The following is an 11,668-nucleotide window of genomic DNA, read 5'->3' as shown; positions in this document are numbered from 1 at the left end:
GCATCTGGGTCACAGTCAGGGAGCCGCCCTCTGCCCCTGGTCAGCAGGAGGAATTCTGAGGAAGGGCAGCAGAGGCGGGCTCATAGGAAATGCCCTCAGGGTGAGGCAAGGGAGCAGCAGCAGGAGAATGTCCCCCTCCTAGGTTGTAGGAGGAACCTTCAGGGCATGACATCAAGGCTCCTCCACCCACCGTACCTCCCACCACCAGCGACACTGTCTGCATTCCCGGAGCAAGACGGTTTAATAGCGGCTCTCCTCTTTAATAGCGGACCCCCCCTCCCCCCGCCCTCAAGGTCATTGAAGCCAGAACATCAACCCCTCCTCTCGGGCTCTCGCAGGGGACAGGGGAGAGCGCTCCATCCCACTGTGATCTCACCAATATCCCCCTGACCACACCCTCCTACACACACACACACACACACACACACACACACCCAGAGGGCTCAGTGGCAAGGACACAAGAAGACACAGCGAGCCAAGCGGCCAAGCCCAGAGCCCCAGGTGTGGCACAGATGGTCACATCCGGCCCACAGCTGGACACAGGAAGCTCGTGTAAACCCAAGAGTCGAGGGGGTGAGGCTGCCTGCTACCTGCCACAGTCACAGCCGTGGGAATCCACCGCTCACGAGGCAGAAGGGGAGGCGCGCCTGGGTGGTTCACCCGATTGAGCATCTGACTCTTGATTTGGGCTCAGGTCAAGATCTCCACGCTCGGAGGGAAGCCTACTTGAGATGCTCTCTCTCCCTCTGCCCCTCCCCCTGCTCACATGCTCACTAAATTAATTAATTAATTAATTAAAATCTTAAATTAAAAAAAAGGCAGGAGGGGAGCCATGCTCAAATTTGGTAACTACTGGGCCAGGGTGGGTGTGGAGCCTCTCCAGAATGCTTCCCACTTAGAGGAGAGGGGGAGGAGGGAGCACTGGCTGGCCTGTGTCCATTCCCCTGCCCCGCCCCACCCCACCCCACTCTACTGTTTTAAAAGCCATTTTCTTTGTTTTCTGATTCTGCAGGCCTCTTGGCCTCATTTGGAGGATAAGGAGCTGGTGGCTGCGCTCTACAGGGGAGACTTCAAGAGCCTCCTGGAGCCCGAGCCGTGTGGCCTTTCTGGGCTTGGCTTTCCAGTGCATACACGGGGACCCTCATACAAGGCCCCCACCAGCAGAAGTGGCATGTGGCTGCAGGGCGACCACCAAGAGCCTGGCTCGAGGCTTCCAAGTGGAAAAGAGCAGCCGGTCACACATCCCGTGACTGTCCACCTCCAGGGGCTGACCCACGCCTCAAAGGAAGCGTGGGACTTTGGTGGTGGTGGGAGGGAGGAAGGATCAGCCCTAAAGGCCTGCTGTATGCCTGAAGCCCGCGGGAGGGGACGGGAGGAGGCCCTGACCCCACGCTCAAGCACCAGAGCTTCCTCCTGGGGACAAGTGAAAGTCGCACAACCCAGCAAGGAGTTACCTGGATCAGCACTGCCCAACAGAACTCTCCAGAATGACAGAAATACCCCATCTGTGCTCTGTGAATGGGTGGAAGCACTTGCAAGGGGGCTGGTGTGACTCAGAAACTGAAACTTTCCGTGTTACTTTATCTTAACTAAATGGAATTGAAGCAGCCACTCTGGCTCATGGATGGCTGAAGGCTGCAGCCTCGAAACCTCGATGCAGGGTGCCCCCCAGTGAGGCAGAGGCTATGGGCGCACAGGTGAGAGAGGAAAGGACCCAAATTCAAAGAACAGAGTGGACAGGATGGTGACCAGTAGGCCACTGGAAGCCTGGGCTCAAGGTCAGCAGCAACAAGTGAGAGAGACTGGGGGCTCAGCACAGGGCAGGAGGGGTCAGATAGAGAGCCAGAAACTCTGGAGAAGACGGGAGTAACCAGCAGACCGCCCTGCTCTAGAAGACAAGCCCAGAGTGGGCATCAAATACCACTCAGAGGTCAGGACAAGAAGCCACTGAACCTGTCCCAGGCCAGGCCAGCCCAGGACCAAGAAGCAACGGGGTGGGAAGGAGGCAGACTGGCCTGGGGATGGGGGGGGGGGCAGGAGGACAGAAGGGAGAGGATTTTGTTTACTGCTTTGGACAAGGAAACATGAGCCTGTTTGCAGGAGAAGGAGCACAAGAGGAAGGAGACAATGGTGCAGGGAGGTCCCACAGGAGGGGCTGGGAAAGGAGGGAGAGGGGAGGGAGCCCTCCCTGCCAGCCAGGACAGAAGACAAGGAGAGATGGAGAAACTCGCTGCTTCGTTTTCGGTCCAGGTATAAAAGTGGTGCATGTGCACTCCAGAAAACATGGAAAACATGGAAAACACAGAAAAAGGAGAAAGGGCAGGCTGGGAGCTTCCCATTGTCCCACCAGCTCCAAGGGACATCGGGCAGCGGGGAAATGGAGCCTTCTGAGAGCCCTGGCTCGGGCAGTGTGGCCGGAACCCACCACAAAGGACCACTCCCAGAGCGGGCTCATTAGGCAGAGGAGCCGGTGTCGCGCTCGCTCGGGGACAGGCGGGCACATTCAGGGCCCGCACACAATCGGGCCCTTGTGGGGGGCGGGGGGCGGGTGCTCCGGGAGCCTCTGATTCCAAGACAAGAGCGTGCCTCCTTACTGCCTTACAACCCGGGAGACGGGAGACAGGAGACGGAAAGACTGATTTGGGAAGACAAAGAGACGCTTCCCCTGACAGTGGATGGGCTATTTTTGGAAATGGGTCGACTCTTCTCGATAGCTGCCGTCTCGATGCCACCGGCCTTGCCTGCATCTGTCCCCTCGAATGTAGCCTGAAAAGGCCCCCACCCCGTCTGGGGCGGGCCAGCACCCCGCAATGGGGGTGGGGAAGGCAGCGCCTGGCAGTGTGACAGCGGCCAGGGTGTGCAGGAGGTGGGAGCAAGCCAGGAGGGGATCCAGGGCCGAGCTAGGTACTCAGGAAATGCTCAACCCCATTCAAAGCCTGCTTTCCACTCCTGCCAGGCAGCCCCCCTGGGCGTCCACGCAGCAAAGGTTAGCAAGGGGAAACACAAACGGGCCCCTTTCTCCCTTACAGCTAACAGGAGCTGACACCAGCCTCAGCCTCCCCCCCCCACACACCGGGCTCTGAGATGCCCCAGCGCGGGACGGTGTCCACCTCCTGCCCACCTGCTGACGGCCCGTCTTAAGCTTGGGCGGCCACAGCAGGCCCAGTGGCTTTCTCCTGAGCTCCCCACCGTGGCTCCGGCAGAAACCCCAGGGAGCCTCTACAACCACTGAGGCCTCCAGAACCAACTGAGCCCATCCCTGGGGGCCCATCCAGGCACTGGCATTGTCTAAAGTTCCCCAAGTGGTTCCTAATATGCAGCCGTGGTTAGGAACCACCGGTAAACACAAGTGTGTCTTTTGCAGTAACTGCGAAGGAAACAGGCCAGAGGGATCACGCAAGCCCCACCCGCGGTGGGGAGGCTGGATTTTTTTTTCTAAAGGAACTGAAGGCCATTTGGCACCAAATGGAGCAAATGGGAAAAAAGGGGGGGGCGGTGGCCAAAGTAGGTTGACCACTGTCAGGTTTAAAGCAACAAGAGGGAGCACCTCGGGCCGTGCCTCCCACCTCCCCGTTCCTCTCCCCGACATACACCGAGCACCTACTGCATGCCAGAAGACTGCCCAGAGCAGCCTATGAACCAGGCAGACAGCACGACGCACAGGAACCTCAAGTCCAAGACAGGCGGCTCTGTCCCGGGCAGACCCCACACGGAGGCACCGGAAGCCTGCACACTCTCCAAGCGCCAAACCCGTTACGTAGTCCCATAAGAGCAGATCAGATGGCAGAGGTCGGTAATTCCATCAGCCCTTCACCAGACAGGCTGGCCGGCCAGCAGCCTCAGCCAGCGCTGGACAGGTCACCTCCATCACCCCAGAAGCTCAAGTGGGAGACCTGCCCCAAGCTGAGGACTAACCACTGGGCAAGACACAAAACCACAAATATGACAGAAGAGAGGCAGGAGGGCAGGGCGGGAGGCTCTTCCCTTGCAGCTCTGTGCGTCATAGGAACTCTGCGTCAAGGGGCCAGACAAGGCTAGGGTCTCTGGGAGCCCAGGCCCAGCCCACTCAAGCTCCCCATCTTACGGACGAGAACAGGAGGGCCCAGAGAGAGGAAGGCACTTGCACATGGTGGGGTCAGGAGTGAGCTGAACCACTGGTTCCCTGTTGTCTAACAACACAACAGCACCGGGCAGCACACTGTGCCCCCAAACCCCCAAATGTGGGGAGGGCATCAGCTGCCAGGGCCAGTGGCGGGGCCAGCAGATAACCCGGGGGGCCCTGGGGAGTAAACAAGGGTCTGTTTCCCTTCCTTCTGGCTTCCCCATCAACCAGAGGCCTTTGCCCTTTGCCATTAGTTATTTCCTGCACTCAGAGATGCACGTTACAACGTGGGGCGCCTCTCAGACTCCATGCGTGTGCGTTTACTGCAGGGTCTTCCCCTCCCAGCAGGAGCTGTTGTTCACTGCCCAGGGCATCTGCGACTGATGGTATCTCCGGGTGGAGGAAATGCCGTGCCTGGGAAAGCCGGAAACCCCTGAGCAAAGTGCCCGGAGTCCTCAGGCACTGGCGGAGAGCTGAAAGGGAAGGGGACCCGCCCCGGGCTCCGCCACACAGGAGCTGGAGCCCTCCCTGGTCGCCCTGCCAGCACGCTCAGTCCATCGTCGACCTCTGAGCTCGTGTGACCAGGGCACTGGTCCTCTCGACTCACAGCCTTGGTACAAAGGGACAGGTTCCAAAAATGTCTTTGATGGGCACCAAATGTGCCTGGCATGGTGCTAGGGGCTTCCTGGCTCCCACCGCAGGGAAAAGTCCTGCTGGACCCCACTGGGATCCCAGCTTTGCTGAGGAAAAGGCTCAGAGCAGTGAGGCAAGTCACACCAGGTCATGTGGGGGTGGGGGTGAGGGTGGGGCCAGGAGCCCCAGTCCACGAGACCCTGGAACCTTCCCGTCACACGTGCCCAGGTGGCCCTCTCTGCCTGGCATGATTATTTGTCACGCCCTTTTCAATCCCACAAGGCCCCTGCTTTGGCTTTCAACCTCTCGGGGTGCTAGGAGCTAGGAGGGGGTGGCTAAACTCAGGAGCCGAGATGAGCCTCAGAGGCACAGGATTGTACAGGCAGAACAGACCAGGGAAGAGGCCGGGCACGGCAGGAGGAACAGCTGGAGCCCAGGCATGAGCAGGCATTTGCCTGGCACATCTGGTTCAGGGGGGAATGCCGGGGCAGGTGGGATCTGTGAAGCCCCTCCCACTGCACCTGCACCCCACCCCCCAAGCCCCTGGGTTGGGCTTTTCTTCAGGCTGTAGGCAGTTCCAGCTGTGACCTTTTCTGATGGGCTTTCCCTAGGGGATCCAGAGTTACCGTTAGTGGTCCGCTTACAAACCTTTACACAGCAACATCCCCTCCCTTTCCCCTGCTGCCACTTAATGAATACACTTCTGTTTAAACACCATACACCAGGTGAGCCCAAGGACACTTACAGGCGAATCAATAAAGCTCCTGAGCTTTCTGCCCTGCTCCCTGGACAGCTGGAGACCATTACAGCGACTTGCTCAAGAGCCGGCATCCAACACCGGGTGGCCCAGCTTCAAATCTGCCCAAGAACCCTGTGGGGGCAGGGGACAGTGGCAGCAGAATGTGTGACAGTGATAAGCTCTAGGTACTTGCTAGGAGGGGGACCACTCCTGACTTTTCAGGATCAAAGGAGCAGTGCGTTCCTTTAGCAGGCAAGCTTGTTCCTGTCACCAAACCTCTGGGGACGCCACCTAGGTCGCCTCGTCATCCTGCACCAGGGAGATGGAACTGCCTACTCTCAGCTCGCAAACCCCAGAGTCATCCCTGCAGGGATCCCGGGGCCCCAAGTTGTAGGCGGGGGACAGAGAGTGGCAGCAGGGGTGACTCTTCTGTGAGTGGATATGGAATGCGGCCTGACCCCAGAGCTCGGAAGTCACAAGGAGGCCGACAGGGGCTGGGGGCACAGCTTTGGAGCCACCCCGCCAGGTCTGAGAACCTGCAGAGAAGGTTCTCTCCCGTGGCCACTATCACCACGGCCACCTGGGAGCTCCAAGCTTCCTCCCCGGCTGCCCCCAGCCCAGCCTGCACCCTGGCAGCCACAGACAAATGCCCCTGAACGGCCACTCCCCAAGCCAGGCCACATGAATCACTGTGTGAGTGGCCCACAACACAGACTGAGTAAGCACTCAATAACCGCGTGCTGATGCGGCCCTTCCGGCTTGAAGGGCGACCTCTCGACAACCCGCCCCGCCCTGCCGCCTCCTGACGCTTCTTGTTCTCGGCCTTCCCAGAGCTGTCTGGGGTGTCCCACCACCCTGGGTGCAGGAAAGCCCCTCACCAGCTCTGCAGGCTGCTGCTCACCTCCAAAGGTGACACGGTCCTCCTGGACCACTCTTCTGGGGGGCCCCTGAAGGGGAGTCTCCGCCACTCTGGGGCCCCACCCCTAGGGGCTGGACACAACCCCTGGGCTAACAGCCCACTCCCAGCTCCCTGGCCCCAAGGCTTTTCTTGTCTGGGCTCCACATTCCAGTTCTTTCTGTTCATAGGAGGAGGCATCCAGGCCCAGTGCCACCCCAGCTCCCCACACGTCACGAGAACACCTTGCAGGCCCTGGGCTCTCAGCAACCGTGGTCAGACCCACCTGCAATCCTTCTTCTGCCCTACTCCTGCTGAAATGCTCTCTCTCTTCCGTTCAACTAGACAAGGGCTCGCTTGGATCTGACACAGGCCAGGCACAGGGCTGCCCTCACAAGCACATGACAGGGGATCCCCCCATCCCCAGCCCAAGAAGGCAAATCTGCAGGGGGTCCAAGTGACAGTGGAAGGTCACTGAGCCTATCCCTGGAGGCCCAGTTCTAGGACGGGGCTGCTGTTACCCTCAGGACAGGTGCAGAAACAGGCTTTCAGGTTTAGTACCATGCCACACGCACACAGCAGGTGCAAGGTCAGGCTTCACCAACGTCTATTTTTTTTTATTTATTTATTTTTATTTTTTTTCTGAGAGCACAAGCAGGGTGAGGGGCAGAGGGAGAAGCAGCCTCCCGGCCCAGCAGGGACCCCGATGCAGGACTCGATCCCAGGAGTCCTCCCAGGATCATGACCTGAGCCTAAGACAGCCGTTTAACCGACTGAGTCACCCAGGCGCCCTTTACCCAGGTCTATTATTGTTCCCAAGCATACCCAGCATGGGGTGCTCCACCTGGGAGGACGAGGACTGGCACGTAAGAGATAGTCCCCACTTCCTTCCCTCAACCTGGCTGGTAATAGTCTCCCACTTTGCAGAGGAGAAAACAGAGGGCCACAGAGGTTCTGGAACTCACCGAAGGTCCCAGGCTTCCCATTCTCTGTGCTGATGACACGGACAAGCCCGGGGTGGAAAATCCCCATGGGTGGGAAACACGGATTATGAGCAGCAGAGCACTTCCTTGCTAACCGTGCTGTTCTGGGACCAATGTTACAAACCGAGTGGTGCCCCAGGAGTTCGAGGCCAGGCCCCGGTGAGGGGAGGGGTGGGGTCACCAGAGCAGAGGGAAGCCAGCCTGGGGCAGAAGTGAGGGAATGAAAATACCAGAAGGAAGGACTCCCTGCGAACAGAAGCCTGCCCTGAGCCCATGTTCCCCACTTTATGGATGGGCCATGCTGCCGCGTGCAGGAACACGGCAGGAACGAGGCACAGGTCTGGCTTCCCCAGAAGAGGAGCCATACCTTCGCGACACAGGTCCAGCCTGTGTCTGCAGCTCCCCCCACCCCCAACCATCCCCATGACCATCTGCAGGTCACCCAGGCCCTGCCAAGGATGAAGCTCTGGGAGGCCTTCCATTGCTGGTGGGCTGCCCAGGGGAGCTTCTCCAAGCCTGACCGAGCCAGACCATCCTGGCCCAGAGAGCAGAAGGCACAGCGTGGCAGGCCCAGACTCCGACACAGGAGACCCAACACCGAGCCCAGGTCCCCCAGGCAGTCCCACGGGACCCAGAGCAAGTCACTGTTCTCTTCAAGCCTCAGTTTCCCCATCTACAATATGGGGCCATTTGGGAGCTCTGACCATAATCGAGTGCGGACTGGGAGGCTCTGTAACAAACTGTGAAGTGCCGGGGGGCACCCCGGCCCTCCCCAGGCTTACCTGCCAGTGAGCCCCTCAGGGCCAGTCCACCTTTTGCACATGGCCCTGGGGCCCCAACACCCCAAGGCCCCGGATGAAAGGTCAGGGTCAGGTTGGGGAGGGAGGGGGAAAGGCTTATCTAAACCGCTCCATTGTCTTTGATGACCTTTGCTCCCAGGCCTGCCTAGGTTTAGGAAAAGCCGTCTTACTAGTGATCCCGCCCAGGAGGCGCTGAGCTGGGAGGCCCCTAATAAAAGACCTATTCAGGGCCAGCATGCCGGCTCACTCACACCGTCTTTTTTTTTTAAAGGTCCAGACCACCCTCGCTCCATCCTCCCCTTAAACCAACAAAAACACAAGCAGGAGAACAAAACCATCTTATTTTGAGAAGCTCAAATTTTTAATCCAAACTTTTAAAAGTAAACAGGGCCCATACAAAGGCTTGCTGTAGGTCCTGGTTTCTCTGGGTTAACTGAAGGGGAACGGGCCAGGGTGATGGGTGGGGGGGAGGACAGGACTCATAAACAGGGACTTGGGGGGAGGGGAGAGTGGGGGAGGGGCAGGAGAGAACTTGTTGAAAATGCTTTTGTTTGAAAATGGTCGATTCAAGGGGGCAAACCTGACTTTCTAGAGTTTGGGGTTCACCTGCCTTAGTTTGCCAGGAGTACAGCAAAGAGCACTCTACTCGGACTTCAGTCAGCACAACCCAGAGCTTGGTCAAAAACCACCGGGGGCAGGGGGGGGGTGTCATTTGCATATGCATTCTTGGAGGCCAGGCCCAGGCCAGACCAGGACTGCAGCCGCAGGGGCCTTCCCCAGACCCCCAGTGCGGCCTGCAGGCACACCCCGCTGCTTCCAAGAGGACTACAGGGCCACAGGCCCCCAATTCGTCAGCAGGTGCTGTGGTCGCCAACATTCAGGCAATCTGTCTAAACAGCAGAGTTTTGAAGACAACACCAAAGTCTGTCTGGCAAGCCCCCAAAGGGGTCCCTCTTGTTTTTTCATGAGGAGCCTGGGAAGAAACAAGCAAGACAAGGATTCTGACAACTACTGAGATGTCACTGTGCGCAGACCCTGACCGCCCTCGGCCTCGGCGGCTGAAGGGGGCACTCAGGGTTTTGCCCCACTTTGCAGAAGAGCAGAGGGAGGCTCAGAGAAGTAACTGGCCCCCAGAGAAAAGCAGGAGGCAGATTCAAATGCAAGATGGTGTGACCCCTCCGGGTGACAGGGTTATCAACCATCTGCTCAGTGGTCACCGATAAGGAAGTGACACTTCCCAGAATGGGCGAACAAGACCAAACCTGGGTCAGGAATCAAGACTAGGGAGTCACCAGTGCTGTCTGCTGACTAAGTATTGGACAGTGACAGAGGCCAGAGGTGCAAGCCAGCCGTCAGCCTGAGCCATGCAGGAATGCCCCCAACTTCCAGCAGCTCCACCCTGGGGGGCCCCCCACCCCCTGTCTGCAGCCTAACCTCGGCAGCCCCACCCAGGCAACGGAGCAAGACACTGCCAGTCTCCGGGCTTTCCCAGACAAGGCTCAGAACCTCCCTCGGACTCCACTGGCTTGTCTGAAAATGGGGATACCATCCTACCTCCAGGGTTCCTGCGAGGGCTGAGACCAACTATGGAGGGCACAAGCCCAGCATCTGACCCACTTTCTCCACCACCTGGACTGAGGTACATGATCTTTCCCACCTCCAGCTCCCTCCTCCCTCCTCCCTCCACTCAAAACTACCCCAAAGTCATTTTTAAGAGAAGGGCCTTTCCTTGTTTACGGCCATCCTGTTCACTTTGCCGGGAGAATAGCTCAAGGCCCCGAATGACTCTAAGAGCCAGCACCAAACACCAAGCCGTAACTGAAATCGGGGATAGTGATGCTTATTTGTATTTTGCCCAACACAAAGCTTGGCCACCACCAGACCGTGGCAGGCCTGTTCCGAGTGAGCCCAGGACTTCGGGGGCTGGGGGGAGGGCACGGACTCTGCAGGCAACGCTATGCCTCAAGTCCCAGCCACCCCCTGGTCCCCTGCCCTGGAGTCATCTCTGGCTGCCGCCAACACGGAGCCGGACCGGGGCCGTGTCTCCTGGTCCAAAGCATGACAGAACTTTCCTGCAGATACGCGGTGACGCTGGGCACTCCAGTACCGTGCCGACACCCGCTCCCTGCAAGTGTCACTGATGACACAGCCGAACACCAGCAACATCTCCCAGCCACAGGACTGCAGCATTCCCTCCTTGCACTTGGGAGAAACTGAGGCCCAGAAGTCGGCCCCTCCTGAGGCCCCCAAGAAGACAAGGCCAGAGAGGCTGGGACTGGGACTCCTGATTCCCCAGCCCCAGAAAGCCCCACAAGCCACAAACGACAGCACCTAACTGAGCTGCTCCCACTGGCCTCCAGCCGCCTGTGGTGGGAGGTGGGGTGGAGACAGAGTTACAATGGGAAACCCGAGTGGTAGTGGCACATTGCTAATCAGTAACAAAATATCCCTCTCAACCCAGTCCTGCTCTGAATTCACAGGCTGGGAAGGTAAATAAAGGAAAAATTGTGCTGGGCGAGCACCCCACCTGCATGGGGTCCGGTTCCCACCCCACACAGGCCACTCAGCCACCAAACCAAAGACAGAGCGTCCCTCCTCTGCTCAGGCGTCACTCTGGGGAAGAACAGTCATATAAAGCCTAGACACATTTTCTCTGAACCAGGAAAGCCTTTAAAGAGAACCAGAAAGGGCTGTTTAATCTCCACCTTCAGGCAAATAGTTCAGGCAGCAGCAACTGCCACCAGGACTGGGAGCCAAGCCACCAAAAATGTGGAAGAACAGGGAGGTAGGGAGAGGCACGAGTGGCAGGGAGAGCCACGGATCAGGGCGCGGGGAATGGCAGCCGCGGCCCTGCTCCACAGACCCAAGCTGGGGGCCCATAGGTCACGTGGGCGTGGAAGACAGTAGCTGAGCTTTCCTGAGGCCAAAGGTCCTCCACCCACACCCAGGCCACCTACCACCACGGCACTTCCTGTAAGGAGACCAACAGTTTACAGATCCCTTGGGAGACTTTGTCTCCACCTCAAATCCACAAGGCAGGGATCAACTCCATTCTACAGATAAGGAAACTGAGGCAGGCAGAGGAGAAAAGCTAGGATCCATTCCAAGCACATATCCCTCTGTAAAGTCTTAGAGCCTCGGTTGAGAAAGGTCCGCCCACCCTGAGAAGTTCAGGACTGATAGCAAACCAAAAAGGCTCTCCGCCCGGTCCTCTGGCCCAGCTGCCTGGAGTCTCAAGGGGCTGCCTGTGCTCCTCGGCCCGCAGGCAGCACGGAGAAGCCCGGGTGGAATCCCAGCCCCCCACACACGTGGACGCTGCTCGGGTTTGAGGTTGCCTGTTGCTCCAGATAAGAGGGGAAATTCACCTGTACTCAAAGTCAAAAGGTCTTTCTTTCCCCCCTCTCACACACCCCCCCGCAAGAACTTCCCGCTCCTGGACAAAGATTTTCAGGTTGGAATGAGACGTCCCTAACCGGCCTTGCAGTACCCGGCACGAATACGGATAATTCCGCAGGA

At 58.5% G+C, this 11,668-nt stretch overlaps 1 protein-coding gene across 1 annotated transcript in view; it reads right to left on the bottom strand.

Annotated features, from left to right (window-relative positions):
- CCDC85C (coiled-coil domain containing 85C) overlaps positions 1–11,668 on the bottom strand; it is a 73,972-nt gene that overhangs the window by 61,271 nt on the left and 1,033 nt on the right. The window lies entirely within an intron of this gene.

The sequence above is a fragment of the Ursus maritimus genome, unplaced genomic scaffold, assembly GCF_017311325.1.
Source record: "Ursus maritimus isolate PB19 unplaced genomic scaffold, ASM1731132v1 scaffold_25, whole genome shotgun sequence".
NCBI lineage: Eukaryota > Metazoa > Chordata > Mammalia > Carnivora > Ursidae > Ursus > Ursus maritimus.
This window is presented reverse-complemented; position numbering and strand designations above follow the sequence as displayed.